Source organism: Brienomyrus brachyistius, chromosome 15 (genome assembly GCF_023856365.1).
Source record: "Brienomyrus brachyistius isolate T26 chromosome 15, BBRACH_0.4, whole genome shotgun sequence".
Classification (NCBI taxonomy): Eukaryota; Metazoa; Chordata; class Actinopteri; order Osteoglossiformes; family Mormyridae; genus Brienomyrus; species Brienomyrus brachyistius.
Window position 1 is genome coordinate 6,007,641 of NC_064547.1, and position 15,122 is coordinate 6,022,762.

The following is a 15,122-nucleotide window of genomic DNA, read 5'->3' on the forward strand; positions in this document are numbered from 1 at the left end:
CCAAGATTGATGCTCCATAAAGAGCCATTGATTTTGCCATTGCGCCAGTGTGTGTTCACATTCACAGTGATGCTCACGTGTCCTTTTACTAGCCTGCGAGCGTTAAGACTCCCAGGACTACTCTCACGGGGCCCCACTGCCCTTATAGGCCGGGCCTGACCACGGCTGGCTGCGTCCTCCTCCGGACCCCCCGAGTCACATCGGCGTAAATTAATAGCCCTCATGCCTGTCGCAGGAGCAATCAAACACCTATATGACTTCGACGGTCCGAGGTCCTTTGATCCACCCTAGTGTCTTGTCCTGATTTAGAGGCGGTGCTCCCGCTTGGCGCAGAGGTGCCGGATCCATCTTGTTCCTTTATCGACACCTACCCGTCAGCCGGGCTCTCCCTATGTGCCTAGGGGTCCAGCGGTGAGAACTTAATTATATTTCATGTGCCGGTGAGACGGCACCAGGGATGGACGTCTCCTGTCCTACAAGGCCGCAGAGGCTTTAGCTTTCCCTCCGCCTCCGGTCCTAATTACCCAATTAATCTCATTACGGGGATAAGAGATCGCTGCACCTTTCTGAGGAGTCAATTAAAAGGTACCTGTGCAAGTGGCAAGACACAGACGTTGAGGAACGTATCACGTGCAGTGGGGGCTTTTATTTTTTTTGAAGAAAAAAAAATGTATTCATGCTTCTTTCAGGACGTGGAGAAAAAAAATTACCAGGATGGAGAGCCAGGTTCGTTTCACGTCTTGTGTAGTTAGAATCTTGGTTGTATTACATGTCTGCTTTGTGTGTGACGATGTAAAGGGTTCATTCTGATCACTGTCAGCAACTTGGGTATCACAAAGCGCCCTCTGGAGGTCATGAAGAGAGGCACGCCATTAGTTTCTACATTTGAAACTATTCATACTTAGAATTAATAAGAAAAAAAAATGCAATTGAATCAAGACACGAAACAATGAGAATCTGATGATGTAAGAAAAGGAAAGCTGAAGTCTCAGGATGCTGATTGTTCAGCTTTGATATTGTGTTTGTTTTTGGGGTTAAAGCGGTCAGAGGACCAAGAGTAGGAAAAAAAAAAACAATGGCAAAATATAAAAGCAGATTGTCCAATCAAAAGCACAAAGACACGTCAATTAATACCGATATAGTGCTGACCAATCAGAAAGCGGCTTCTCCCAGGGCCACCAACCACATGCATCCCTTGCCATTCACCTCCACCCTGTCTCTCAGTCATCCTTCCCAGTTGGTTCTAATTGGCGATCGGGAGCTGTGCTGTTAGCCCTCAATGGAGCCTGAGAAGCGGCACAAGCCAAAAATGAAACAACCTGTTCATATGTCTGATTTTCATATCCACGCGAAGTTCACAGCGAACACCAACCGTCCGCCCCAACTTCTAACTTCTGATCCTGGTCTGATGACAGCTAATAACAGTGAAATTAATAACACAAGATGTAAACGGAGTCTTTATCATATTAAACGATCAATATTAATCAATACTAATGCATAGAGTTGTATTTTCAGCATTTATAGTTGCTATACCTAAATTCCACTAGCATCTTTGCAAATAATAACTGGCCTCTGATTTGGCCTGTTTCAGCCTGCCTGCAGCGTCCCCATAATTTGTCACTCTAGTTGGGTCAGCAAATCTGTAGTAATAAAAACCATAACCTCTCATACAGAGACAGGCTGAGTCCAGTATAGTGGTCATATTTCAAGCAATTTAGGTAGCATCTGTCCGCAGACCCGGTCCGAATACAGCATTATTTTTTATCCAGGTGCGTTCATAAGCATTGCAAACGTGGATCTGTGGTAGAGTGTCCTGCTGTTCTTGCTGCATCGGCGTTCACTGGGACTCCCAATGCGGACCCAGCTGACCTGGTCATGCGTGACCCAAACTGGATTCCCAGTCATTCTAATGCCATGCCTCTTCTCGTTACGGCCCGTTCCGCGATGGAGGCCTGCAGGCGGAGGGGGCGGGTGCCCCACGCCCACACGGCGCCCTCCTGCTCTCCCCATATGAAATGCATTGATTTTATTTCAGGCACATGGCTGATGACTGGCACTGACTGCACATAAAGTCAGTTGGTATTTCTTCCTGAAGGGTCCCTATGAGGCCTGCCAAGTCCACACACTGGATAAATCAAATTTAACTGGTCTCCACCCCCCCCACTTCCTTCTCCACTCTACACTCTTATTTTTTTTGTGATTGTTTCCCCCCTGAGGTCTGTACTGTAGCTTTATTTCAAGCTCACATCTCTTATTTCTGGCCATAGCCCTAGTGGTGGAACGGGGGATTGCGCAACGCTGACATGTAAATCCCCACATTCCCCTGGAGGGGCCCCACCAGCCTAAAACCCTGTTCTGGGATAGGGTTAGACCCTAAACTACGTAGGAGGCAGACACTGTATAATCCCGCAACAGTGTTTTGGGCCTGGAGGCCCCTCTGGGGGACCACAGCATGCAAGGGCCAGGTGCGAGGCCCACCATCGGGAAAGGGGTGACCTCAGACACAGCTCAGTCCAATCCCTTTCCAGAATCTCCAGGCCTCCGGCAAGGCCGAGATCTGCATCCTTCCATGTGTGACTTTTCCCCGGAGCAAAGCAGGAACAAAACAGAAAATAACACAAAAAAAAAAAAACAACGCAAGACATCGGACGGCACAGCGAACCTTTGGGGGGAAGCTTGCAGAGCAGGTCTCCGTGGATACAGATCGCATTAATCGATTCGCTAATGAATTAAGTGGGGGGCGGGAAGGGGGGGGCTATCAAATCAGCAAACGCGTAAAACACAGAGGGCACCGGCTTCTCTAAAGAGCCGCCCCAGCTGGGAGAAAAACAGCAGCAAAATGAGACAATCGTGTTCTCTAGCTCTGCTGATCTCGTTTGCAACACTTTACAGATTTAACTGGGGGTGTGTGGGGAGGGAGGGGTAAAGTGTGTATCTTTTTCCTTCAGAGAAAAGAAAACTATAGATTACAGAGACAATGTGCTTGGCTGGGCACAAATGGAGAGAGGCCGAAACAAAGAGGGCAGACACACTGGGGATAATAGCCTGCTGTTCTGGCGGTTTGGCCCTCTGCCCCCCCACATGGATGCCCATGAACACCATTCAGCGTCCTTTCGGTCAGACTCCCCAACCCCCACCCCCGGCCCCACAGACCCAAAGCTGCCAGACCCATTAATACCTTAATCCCTTAAACTGCGCGACGATTTCCGACACTCCGGATTTCCTTCCAAAACCAAAGCAGAAGTAATGAAACATCGCCGAGCACCAGCCCTGATGCATAAATGCCATCTGCAGGGAACGCTGAAGATGCAGAGGCCCGCGACAGAATTATGACAACAAGCGACAGACACAGATCAGGACATTTATTAATACTGCAGAAAAATTCACGTCATTCAATAAACTTTGCTGACCTCCAAATTTCCGACGTGCTGATCAGACAAGAACAATCATGTACAATCTCCCAATCATGTTATTTCTCATGCTGCTGTTTCCTCGGGGATCCAGTCCCACAGCTGCCACCCAAACCGATTGCTAAAGGCAGCCGTCAAACCCAGAAGCCAGAGGTCAGGAATCCCGCCAGGTATCCCTCAGGTCGTGAGGCTATTCCCGAACAGCCGGCGGTATCGGGGATGACAGCGTGATGCTGAGGACAGCACCGAAGACGGGCCAGGCAGGGTTGATCCCTCAGCCTTGTCTCCTCAGTTCTGAGCAGCGCACTGCTCTCACCCCTTCTTATAGTGCCCCCCTCCCCCCAGATTATTATAATAATGACAAACCAAAAACGCCTGCCTTCACAGGAGACAGCCCCATGCGGAAACTGTCTCTTCCTTTAAGGACAGTGACGGAGGTAGCAACCTTGTACTGTCCTTACCTCGCATCGGAAATGGCGATGCTTCAGCAGGATGGTTAACTTCATGCCCGCGTGGCACAGCAAACGCCACACACACCCAGGTGTAGGCACAGGTGGACACTCTGAGAACTTACCGTACTGCTAACATCCAAGGTTCTGGAACATAAATAATGCAGGAAAGATCCAGAGAGGAAACCCTCAGAGATGTTCCTGCATGAGATCATTCTGCTGAGCCTCAGTGATGTGCTTAAGTGAACCTTTATGTACACAGGAGCTTAATCTGCATTAAATACACATATATTTTACTAGTTTACATCATACGGTACAGTATAATCATTGCAGAATGTATTTCTTGCCAATTTTGGATAATTCATTCAAATTTTTATTTCCCTTTTTCTGTCCATCCATTCATCTTCTACCCATTTATTTTGCTTGGGGTCAAAAAGAATTCCACTTTTTTTTCAGTGTAAAACTGAACAAACTGATCGGACGCACATCCAGATCCTGCAGAGTCAGTGTTATAAGCATAAATGTAAAAACAGCGCAGGTTTTAATGAAAAAGTTGTGGGGATCTAAGACGGAGAGAGACAACAGTGCATAACTGTACTTAAAGAACACAAAGCGAAAGCTGCACCAATCAACACCAATTACACAGGCTTGTCTTTTGGCTTTTTACGTAACTGTGACGTGATACAAATGAAAAGAAAAAAAAACCCAGTTTTGTAGGCCGTTGCTGATTTTCTAAAGCCGGTCGATGGATGCAGTTTAATGCCGTTTAGACGCATGTCAAAGGCTGACCTTGGTGAGGAGCAGTGCTGAGATTGATGCAACAATGTGAAACTACAGTATTCTGTCCCACTTTCCATATGCAAATTTCTTTGGCAGAACCTAGATTTACGGGGGAAAAAAGGGAATTTTGAAGAATTTTGCAGCGTTTACCACAAAGGTTTTTTTTTTTAAATATTCAAAATATTTATTACATTGCTACTTTTGATTAAGCTACCCAGACAGCACCAACACAGCAATATACTGAACCGCTTAACTCTTAGCGCCTTCAACAGTAGGTATAATATCTCGCATTTATTGCGACTTGTCTGCGCAGTATGTGTCACGCCCGTCCCACTACACGTCCCTACAGTAAACCACCCCACTGTGACCTGGGAAGTGGCAGCACCCCTTGTGATTGCGGTGGCCAGCTGATTGGCTGATTGCTGCAGCATGCGCCACAACACCAAATCAGCGTGCGCCCCCTCATCCCCTTCCAATCCTTCCCACGCTAATGACACCCCTCTGAAATAAGCGTCAAGTCCGCCATTCAGCCTACCCCCACCCAATCCCCACGCCTGAGTTTTAGGCTGGTGTGAGCTGGGGGCAGGGAGGTGCGGTGGGCCGGATTTGGGAGAGAGAAAACAAGCGGAGAAAACATGCGGTGGTGTCTGCAGATTATTTTGAATAGAGTGGTCATCAGGGGGCAGTTGTATTTACTGGGCGTGGCCACTCTGCACCCAGTCTCTTCTATGCATTTAATATCTGTATTTTGTTTTTATTATTTTCATGTGGCATGGCAACAGGGGTGGCCATGTACTTACAAGGATACTAGTACAGTATTTACTATCATTTCCCTCGCCACCCCTTAGATCCACCCCTGCAAATATGCAGAATGTATTCTTCGGAAATACCACCATTCGATATTTTCGCAAACTTTTGGCGGAGGGGGAAGTGCGGCAGATTGGATTAGGCAGCAGCCGGAGGTGAGTAGGTCTGCGAGTGAGCTTAATGGGGCTTTATGACAGTCTGTGCATGGAATCCTGATGCTTATTACAGTAAAAATATGGACCCGGTGAATGATGCTAGCATTCTCAGACCCGGAGAACGTCGACCATAGATTTTGTCCTTTCTTCAGCAGTTGGCCCCAACCTAGCAGTGAATTTTATGCCCCAGTTTTAGTGAGGCTCTGCACTCTGGTTCCCTCATTGAATTAAAGTGTTCCGTTTTCCAGGAATGTCAGAGTCTATTAAGAATTACAGACACACACACACACACACACACACATCCATATACGCATAGGAGCTCACATTGGTAAAACAAACACACACACTTGGCATACTCAGCTATCTCACGACAGGAGATTTCACCACGCACGTCACCTAAAAACACACAAAAATATCCATGCACACACATGCTGTAAAGGACATACATATTTTATACTGCGGTCGCCATGGTTACTTTTAAAATCTCACTCTCTGACTGAAGACGGCTCTTTGGAAGAGCGCGCTTATTTTCAAACTCAAGACAGATTTCTTCATCCTAGATCGTATCGCAGTTTAGACTGTCTCTCTCGAATCTGGTGTCTGCCGTGTAATTAAAAAGACAGAAAATGACCTTGAAGTGTTCCTGGTCTCAGGCAGATCCAGAGGGAGAGAGAGAGAGAGAGAGAGAGAGAGACCGTGCAAGCATAAGGGCCCTTTGGCCCATGGAGCTTTCCGGAAAGAGTCCCGAGGCAGCAGAGGGTTTCCGTGAATGCAGGAGCGAAAGATCAGCATGACAGACGTTTATGATTTAGTACAGCAGCACCTTGTCATACATGATCAGGAGGAACCTTAAAGCAGGTTACGAGCAGTTGGCTGCAGAATTATAATGTCACTTTTTAAGGAATGAAATCTACCCTTCCATCTGTCCATCCATCCATCATGCACCCGTCCATCCAGACACTAGTAGAGGGGAGTCACACTGACACTGAAATCCAGCCTAGAAAGTGCAAGACAAGGACACCCGGCCTGGGATGAGCAAATAAACCATCTACTGTAAAAAATGTAAAATGCAGCACTGCGAGACTGGTGGCCCCTTTGTGTTTCTCCCGCCTTACAGCTACAACATGCATTGTTGAGCTGCATCCTGTTTTCCAATTTCCTTTTTACACCCTCTGGTGTGACGCCGTAATGACTGTGACTCAGTCAATAATATTCTGTTTGTATTTTGCATGACTGGAGATCAAAGAGCAGTGCGCAAAGCAGTCTGTCGAAGAACGCCGATGTCTCCCGCCGTCACGACAACACGCGACGCACTCGGCGTGGTAAGCGCGAGCAATAACACACAATGTGGACACAAAGGAAACACGACAGGCAGGGGGCCTGTCATCCGAATACGGAGAAGGCGACCCGCGAGTGCTGCGGACCTTACGGCTCAAACAGATCGGTTTCCATATAAAGATGATAAAGGTTCCAGTCCTGTGCTCATTTTTGGGTGATTGAAGATATTTGAGGCTTATCTCGCCCTTCAAATCCCACTGTAGTGGCTGTTCGCTCATGCCATTTGAACAAAGCATATATTAAGGTTAATAAAGAGGTTAAACATATATCTGTGCCTTGAGGTGATACTGTTTATGGCTGCATAAGCAGGGAGGGTTGAGGACCCGAAAACCCCTGTCTGAGGCCCAGGAATAGCTGCTGGATGGTTATGTTGACATCATTAATTCTCCTTATGATTCTGGTCACCGCAGGTTTATCAGACCCCAGGGGATTTAAAATGGAGTTTGTAGAGCCTAATAATGATGCACAACAATTGTCCATAAGTGACAGAACGCGCAACAATTTCGCATTATTTTAAAGATGCATTATGTATTTTAAGCAAGGAAAAAGTCAGTTTTGGGAATATTTTCCGAGTTATTACCATGCTTATTAGTCCGGCTTAATTTTGCATCTGTATTGCAAGCATAAAAGTACACAGAGTGTCCTTATTTTCCATTTCTGAAAGGCTAAAATGCCAGAACTGAGGAACAAACAATCCCTGCTGAACCATTTCAAATTGACATAAACAAAATAATCATTTAAAAATCCATTATAGTATTACAGTGTCAGGCTATTCAGGTACAAATTACATCCAAAATGTCATCATTTCAAATAAAAAAACTAAATGCTATTCATCCTAAATGAATCAAATTCATAACGACACAAAGACATCAGTTTGATATTTCTCATACGGTTTTACTTACATTAAATATTTGCCTGACTAACCTTCAACCCTCCCTGACAGATAGCTGGTTTAAATACTTATATCTAGTTTATAACGATATAAACAGAGAAATAAAATTTTATTGGCTCCTTTATGTCATTACAGCATAATTGTGGTTTATCGTTTCGAAGAAATATATCGTTTGTCGTATGTGTTTGACATCATCACCATTAACAGATTTGCACCTTAATGAACAGCAATAGTTCTTATTCAGGCATTAGTGATTATTAAAAGTCTCAAAGGAACTGCATCCATGGTGAAAACAATAGGGCCCGGAAACAGTGGTCTTTGAATTGCTTTTGAAAGAAGAACATCACCGATGTCCTGAATGGCGAAATAAAAAACTGGACAGGAGCTCAAAACATAAACAGCGAAATACCATTCATTACATTAACAAGGTCCTCTTCAGCGCTGGGAGCAGGAAGAACGACAGATTGGGATATTTTATGAATGTTAATTGGGTTGGAAAAAAAAATCAGTTGTCGAGCCACATTTTTTTCCCCAAGAATCTTTGAGGAAAATTGCAGATGAAAGGGGTCTGTAATTAATGGTGTTTGGTCCGTGTTGGCCCTTTAAAATAAGGCCTTAATAACTGATGGATTAAAGTTGTCAGGCACACATCCTGTTGCCAAACAGGAGTTAATTAAGAGGCCAGGCTGCGCTCTTCCTTTTACACCCTGGTTATTGTTTGCTGGGGTGCCAGACACCGAATGTGGTGAAACGTTACTGTTTCCCCAGGCTTTCCTGCCAATGATAATGCCGACCGTCAGCTCGGGATGGCGATCATTCGGCAGACGCAGAGCCTCTGCTGTAACATAAAGGGCCAAGTTCACCAGAAAGCGCATTCACATTACAGGCTAAGAGCCTTTCAACGATAACCCAGTGTATCCTAAGCTTAAAGGAAATAGCTGTCAGACGATTAAGTTTTACATCACGATACATTTTATAGTCTGTGTATTCAGTGTAGAAATTTATGTATTCCAAACACAAGTCTCAAAATAAAGACAAGAATAGATTATTCCCATATTAGAGTTGCATAGGTCAAATGAAACTGCTAGTACATAAATGCAATTCACTCCACTATGTCCACCAACAGACTCTTTTTTCTCAGTTTATAACATTACTCTCAAAACAGAATGTGAATGTTCAGGAACAAAAACATCTAAATCTAAAATCTTTTTGGCGAATGGCTCTAAAAACAGAAACCTGACAACTGAAAGTGCCTTAATAACCAGCAAGGTCCTCATTTTAACGTATTAGCTTCCAATAAAATAAAACAACTGTTGCAAATTATGATATTTTTAACCTCTGAGCAGTCTGGTCATTTTTAAAAATGAAATGAATCAACTAACGATGTTTCCATGCCTTTCCCTTCCTTTAGCTTCCCCGTGAGACACTAACGGAGTGTTAATTCAAAAATTGTTTTTAGCTGTGAATTCTGGGATGCTATACAACAACACAGCCAACATTCTCACATTGTTCACAACCTGGAAGGAATACTCTAGGTCTCTATTAAAAAAATTCCACTCATATTATTTTCTCATCGGGGTCTCAAAAATGAACGTGTCCAGCAGCGCAAGAAATAGTAATGCATAGAGACTTTAAAATTGATGGTAACACGTTACATTTACATATTTTGTCCAAAGTGACGTGCAAGTGACATACTGTCATGGTGTCAACTAGGCATAAGTGCATCTAGGCTGAGCTTCCAATGAAACCTCAAGTACGAGTGTAAGCAGGATAAGAGCGGGAGGTACTCTGTCAAAACAGGAACCTCATTAGACTATTCAAGAACCAGAAATGCAACAAATGAACATTCAGGGAACGTGGGAGGCATGAGGATTTAGAGGAATTCATAGAACAGAAGGGTCTTCAGGTGTTTCTTGAAAGTGGTGAGAGAGTGAGGCGATCGGATGTGGTTCAGTAGTTCATACTACCATTGAGGGACCGCACAAGAGAGCTGTCTGTAGTGATACTTCTCATGTGCTGGAGGGAGCTCTGAGCAATGTTGGTTTGCTGACCGAAGGAGATGAGGCTAATGTAAGTCTTGAGGAGCCTTTTGATGGAGATGGATACCTGTTCATTCATGGAGCCATAAGCCCGCACCAAGCGCTTGATGTGAGCACCAATAGGGAGCCAAGAAAAGATCCGGGACACGTTAACGTGTTAACTTTGACAGCCCATACATATATGTGTCTGTGAATATGTACAGGACCAGTCAAAAGTCTGGACACGCCTACTGACAATCATTTGTTTTTCAACAAGATAATGACCCTAAGCACATTTTGAGGTTATGTAAGTACTGTTATTATGTAAGTACTATTATCCTGTGAACAAGGAAAGAGGAGTGCTACACCAGACAACCCGACCCCCACAATCCCCCGACCTAAACCCTTCAGATTTGATTCGGCATGCATTGCATCGAAGAGTAAGAGCGAGGTAGCCAACTTTTGCCCAGAACTTCAGGAAACTCCTTCAGGACTGTTGGACAAGCCTTCCAGGTGACTACAAATGGAAGCTGACTGAAAGAATGTCAAGAGTCTGCAAAGATGCCATTGAAGCAAAAGGGGGCTATTTTGAATAGACTAAAATATGAGAAAATTTTGAGATCTTGTACAGTACTCTTGGTCGTTGTAACATTTGGTATGTATTATTTCATTGCCTGGGGGTATAATGCTAACATCCAAGGTTCCTATAAGCTATAAGGAGACTTATAAGGTGAATAACACAGCTAAAATAGAGGGAAATGTATTACAAGCAGGTGTGTCCAGACTTCTGACTGGTACTGTATATATATTCTCTCTATGTAAGATGGGACACTTTGCCAGCTAAGCAGTGTAGAAGATGGATGGATTTATGTAACCGTTCAGATATCTATACAGCACACTGATACAGTACATTTCCAGTTATGCTAAAAAATTCCATTATTTTTCTACATTTTTCATTGTTTTTCTTGTAAAAAGTATCAATTTTGGTCAGTGAGAAGTCTTTGAAGCTAAGTTTTTAAATGATCAGTAATGGGGCAAAAGACTTCTGCAGGATTCCCTGGAGTTTCAGCTAATGAACGACCTGACACAACGATAATAAAATATGGGCGAGCAGCCTGTGACGTGGGCTTTGGACATATTGTGATCAATGCTGCGCTTTATAAAAATCACCTGAGAGTTTAAGAAAAAAGACTCTGAAAAGCAGTAATGTGAGCATAAAACCTGGACGCGCTCATGGACATCTGCCTTCCATTAATGTTGCGAGGGAATAAGGGAGAGGCAAAACGTGCTTCGGGGAGGGGTAAATTTAGGGGCACCGAGCTTCTCCGCTAATGGTAATATCTCAGGATCTGGGATGTCATTGATTCAGAATGTTAAGTAGGGGCCACGTGCAGTGCAGGAGTCTCGGACCATTAGAGATTTTTCCAGGCCGGCGTAATGTCAGTGCTCCAGCTGTATAGTGTTACTGTCGGATGCTGACGGAGCGTGGCAGGGAGTACTATTGGACCTCGGAGTTGTTAACGGAGATGTCCTCCAGTACTCGGGAAAGCCCTGTAACTCGACCCCGCTCGACCTGGAGCATGCGTCATCCTAAAGCCCACACCGCTGTTTTCCCGCGCATCTCGCTGTTCCCGCTGCTTGCGAGCTTCCACGGTGCGTAATTTAAATAATTCATCTGATGGGATGGATTGCATTGCAAGGAAATTAGATTTCCTGTGTGTTTCCGAGTCTGTAGAAAAATGCGCGTAAACAAAGAAGTGTCCGGCTCACGGGACACATGATTGTGTTCGCGGTGAAACGTTCTGTGTGTCTCCTGGTTTCATGCATTATCGACTTTCTCATATCACAAGCTCACATGCTCTTAGAAGCCTGTTTCCAACCTGCTAACTGCTGTATTTAATGTTCAGCCGGCGCTCTATGAAATTAACACCAAATGCCTGTTTACAGTGAACAACACTATGGCACAAAACACACACTGGCTACCCATATTTCCTAGACATTTAGCAGACTTGGCGCCATGGCGATTTTTATTACCCAAGGGTAGAATGAGGAGTCACAACAGTTTAGCCACAACACATGTGTGCTTGCACACCAGAGTAGCATAAACACGCCACAGTTAGCGTTAGCCTGATAATAGCACTGCGTTTCACTCTCTAGTGGACTCTTCTATGCTCCAGTGCTGTGACAGGGTAAACGTAGCTGTGGGAAAGAGTTGTGCTATCACCGTAAGACCACTTCCATCTATATGACCTGCCTTTTACCCATTTATACATCGTCAGCCCTCTCGATGACCTTTTAAGTTTACGAAGCACACATTAGGCTGTTACATAACAAGCACATCAGGATAATGTCCCATATGTGCCTCATGCGTATGAGTAGGAAAGAGAGATGATGATGCCACGAACATATTTATTCTCAAACACTGCACATTAATCATAACCCAGAACCGTGGTGAGTGCTTAGCTATTTTGAATATCATGAAATATCACCGTCTGGTTGGTTTATGCAGGTTTGTGAATGCATGGCTTGTTCGTTGGGTGAGACCGAATCAGTGAATCCAAAAGGCAGCAGAGTGTAAGGTTCCGAGCCCCTCCTTGGCCAGAAACCCTGGCCAGACGAGGCAGAGCGGAACCACACGGAGGGCAGATGTGCCGTGCAGTCTGGAGTGACTCTACCAGCCTGCTGACGTGTTTTTTAAGCAGGAGGTCCCAGCAGGTTCGAGTGTGACCAACTGGATCAGAGTGCCAGTCTCATAACTGGCCAATTCTCCATTGTGAAATGGCGCCAAGCTGGCACGCGTGCGGGCCTTGTGTCGAGCTGGGGCGTGCCAGCCTCGCAGTGCTGCACCGTGATTCGAAATAAACAGCAATGCTTATGAGAGACCACAGCGTTACACAAAGCAGTATTACTAAAATAAGCCTTTTCAGGGGATGCATAGGGATTACAACAGAGCAGTCTGAAAGATATGTATTCAACAGAAAAATTTAAGTCATGCGTCCGCGGTTCTAAATGAAATTCTGAAATTCCAAATGAAATTCTGAAATTCCAAATGAAATTCTGAAATTCCTAATGTCATTCTGCAGCACACAATTTCTTGGTGCCTAATCAATAGAACCACATAATACAACAGATCCTCTCTATTTCTAAATTCAATATATTGCTGCTTTTTTGGTACTCTCACTGGTTTTGCTTTCATTGCTATTCGCCGTACGGCCCAACTCCCTTAGAATGGCTAAACATCACTACCATATTATAGCTTCTTGACTGCAGTTTAATCAGATAACAGAGACTGAGTCTCATCTGTTGTGCAAATTATCCTTTATATGTTTGGCACAGAATGGATGTTTGATTACATAGTTTCTTCTTACAGAAGAACATTTAAGAGCTTCCAGACTAATATCACATATTATGCGATATTATTGCACAATATGATACAATTTATCAAGTGATTCCTAGATGGTAAGGTGTCCTGTTCACATTACATTTTAATCAAACACAGCAATCAGCTGAAAAACTCATAAAGAGACACAAGTAGCACTGTAAAGATGGACTATTCTGCCCTATCAAAGACTGATTTACGCTGTTTCCTGTGGCTCCTGTAAGCCAGTCAGCGATGCACTGTGGATTTCATTTTAAAGCCTCGCTTCTTTCCATCCATAATTATTATACCGTTTAAACATTTGAAAATCAGGAATTCATCATCTGCACGATGTTTATCTCATTAATGGTGACATATGACATACAAATGTCATTCTTCGTCTTTGAAAAACAAACAAAATTGGCATACTAACAATGACTGGCCAATTTGAAATGACTATCAACTGAGTGAACGCGTCACCCATTATGCAGAAAGGTCCTCTGCTCCCTTTATGAGCTCAGCACACAAACGCTTTTGTGTCCGGTGATCAGACACTGAGATGTTGCCATCTTCATAGCCTTTCACGTATATCTGAGGGAGTTCTCCAAGCCAGCCTTAAACACCGCAGCGCTCTCCTGCTATCGCATCACCGGTACTTCTCGTCTCATGCCTCCACTGGCTCGGAAATTGCCCCCACGTGAATACGACAGCTGTGCAGATGCTTGCGGCCCCCATCGCAGCTACTGTTCCTGTCTTCCATCCTTTCACCATATTCAGGGAATTAACAATAATCATCTTTCTGACATCGGCGCGCTGTAAATTTTGCGGCGTATGTAAAACATGACGGAAGGGGCCGTAAATCATACAGAAAACGCCGGAAGCGAGGCGACGTCGGTGCAGGGGCCCCTCAAACGGTAGCAGACGCCTGCCTCCTCGCAGGAGCCTGGAGCCAGCTTCGGGCGCTCCTGCTGAACAGGAGGTCCGCACTGCTCTGACGCCGCTTCCGATAGCTCCATGACTCTAATGGCCGCAATCAAAACATAGGCTACATTGTTAGGGCTAATATTGATTTAGCACCATGTTTTCTGTGACTGTTGATGAGGAGATAAGTCAAGAGTGGGGGGTGGGCGGGGGCTCAGGAAAACAATTCCACTGTCAACCCACGTTTGACGGGGAAAGTAAATATGCTAAGTAAATATGAGAATAAGAGACTTTGGGACACTCCTGCCATAAACACGCAGCTGTGTGAAGGTGTAGTGTAAACATATTAATCAGTGTGAGGCGCTATGGGAACAGCGTCTTATGAGGAAGGCTTGTGTTGTGTGTTTAAGGACGCGTCAGATGGCAGCTGGTCACACGCCTTTAAATAATGGCGCTAACCTAAGGCTTGACACTGCTGGTCCTTTTTAAAGCGGGGACACGGCAGGCTGAAGCTTTATTCCGGGCGCTCTAGTTATCAGGGGACGTGGCGGGAATTATTAACCGCGGCCACAATGGAAATTCAGCACGCTGCCTGGCAATCTGCAGCCCCCCCCGCACGTTGTTGTGACTGCATATCACATTGTAAAGGGTAAGCCTTACCAGGGGCTATGTGTTAGTCTGTGAGTCTGCAAGGGAAATATCAGGGAGGCTTTTTGTCATTTGACAAAATTGGTTTGAAGAGAATCAAACTGACTTTTTTTTCCTCTACAGAAAAGATACATGCGGAGTAGGTCTCATCCTTCCTATTTCGCCCCCTGTCTTTGGGAGGACCTCACAGCAGGCCATCCCCCTGTGTCTCTATTAGGGGCAACTTGGCATGTTGGATGAGTAAATTGGCTGGATGGGGGTTTCAGTGGGCTTAGCCACCATGCTGGCGCAACATGCCTGCGCTTCTGCTGGGTAGGAGCGCCGCCAGCATCGCGACCCTTCAAAG

General features: G+C 45.0%; 1 protein-coding gene across 10 annotated transcripts in view; it reads left to right on the forward strand.

Moving 5' to 3' along the window:
* The window catches only part of celf5a (cugbp, Elav-like family member 5a), a 156,382-nt gene that overhangs the window by 85,846 nt on the left and 55,414 nt on the right, over positions 1 to 15,122 (forward strand). The window lies entirely within an intron of this gene.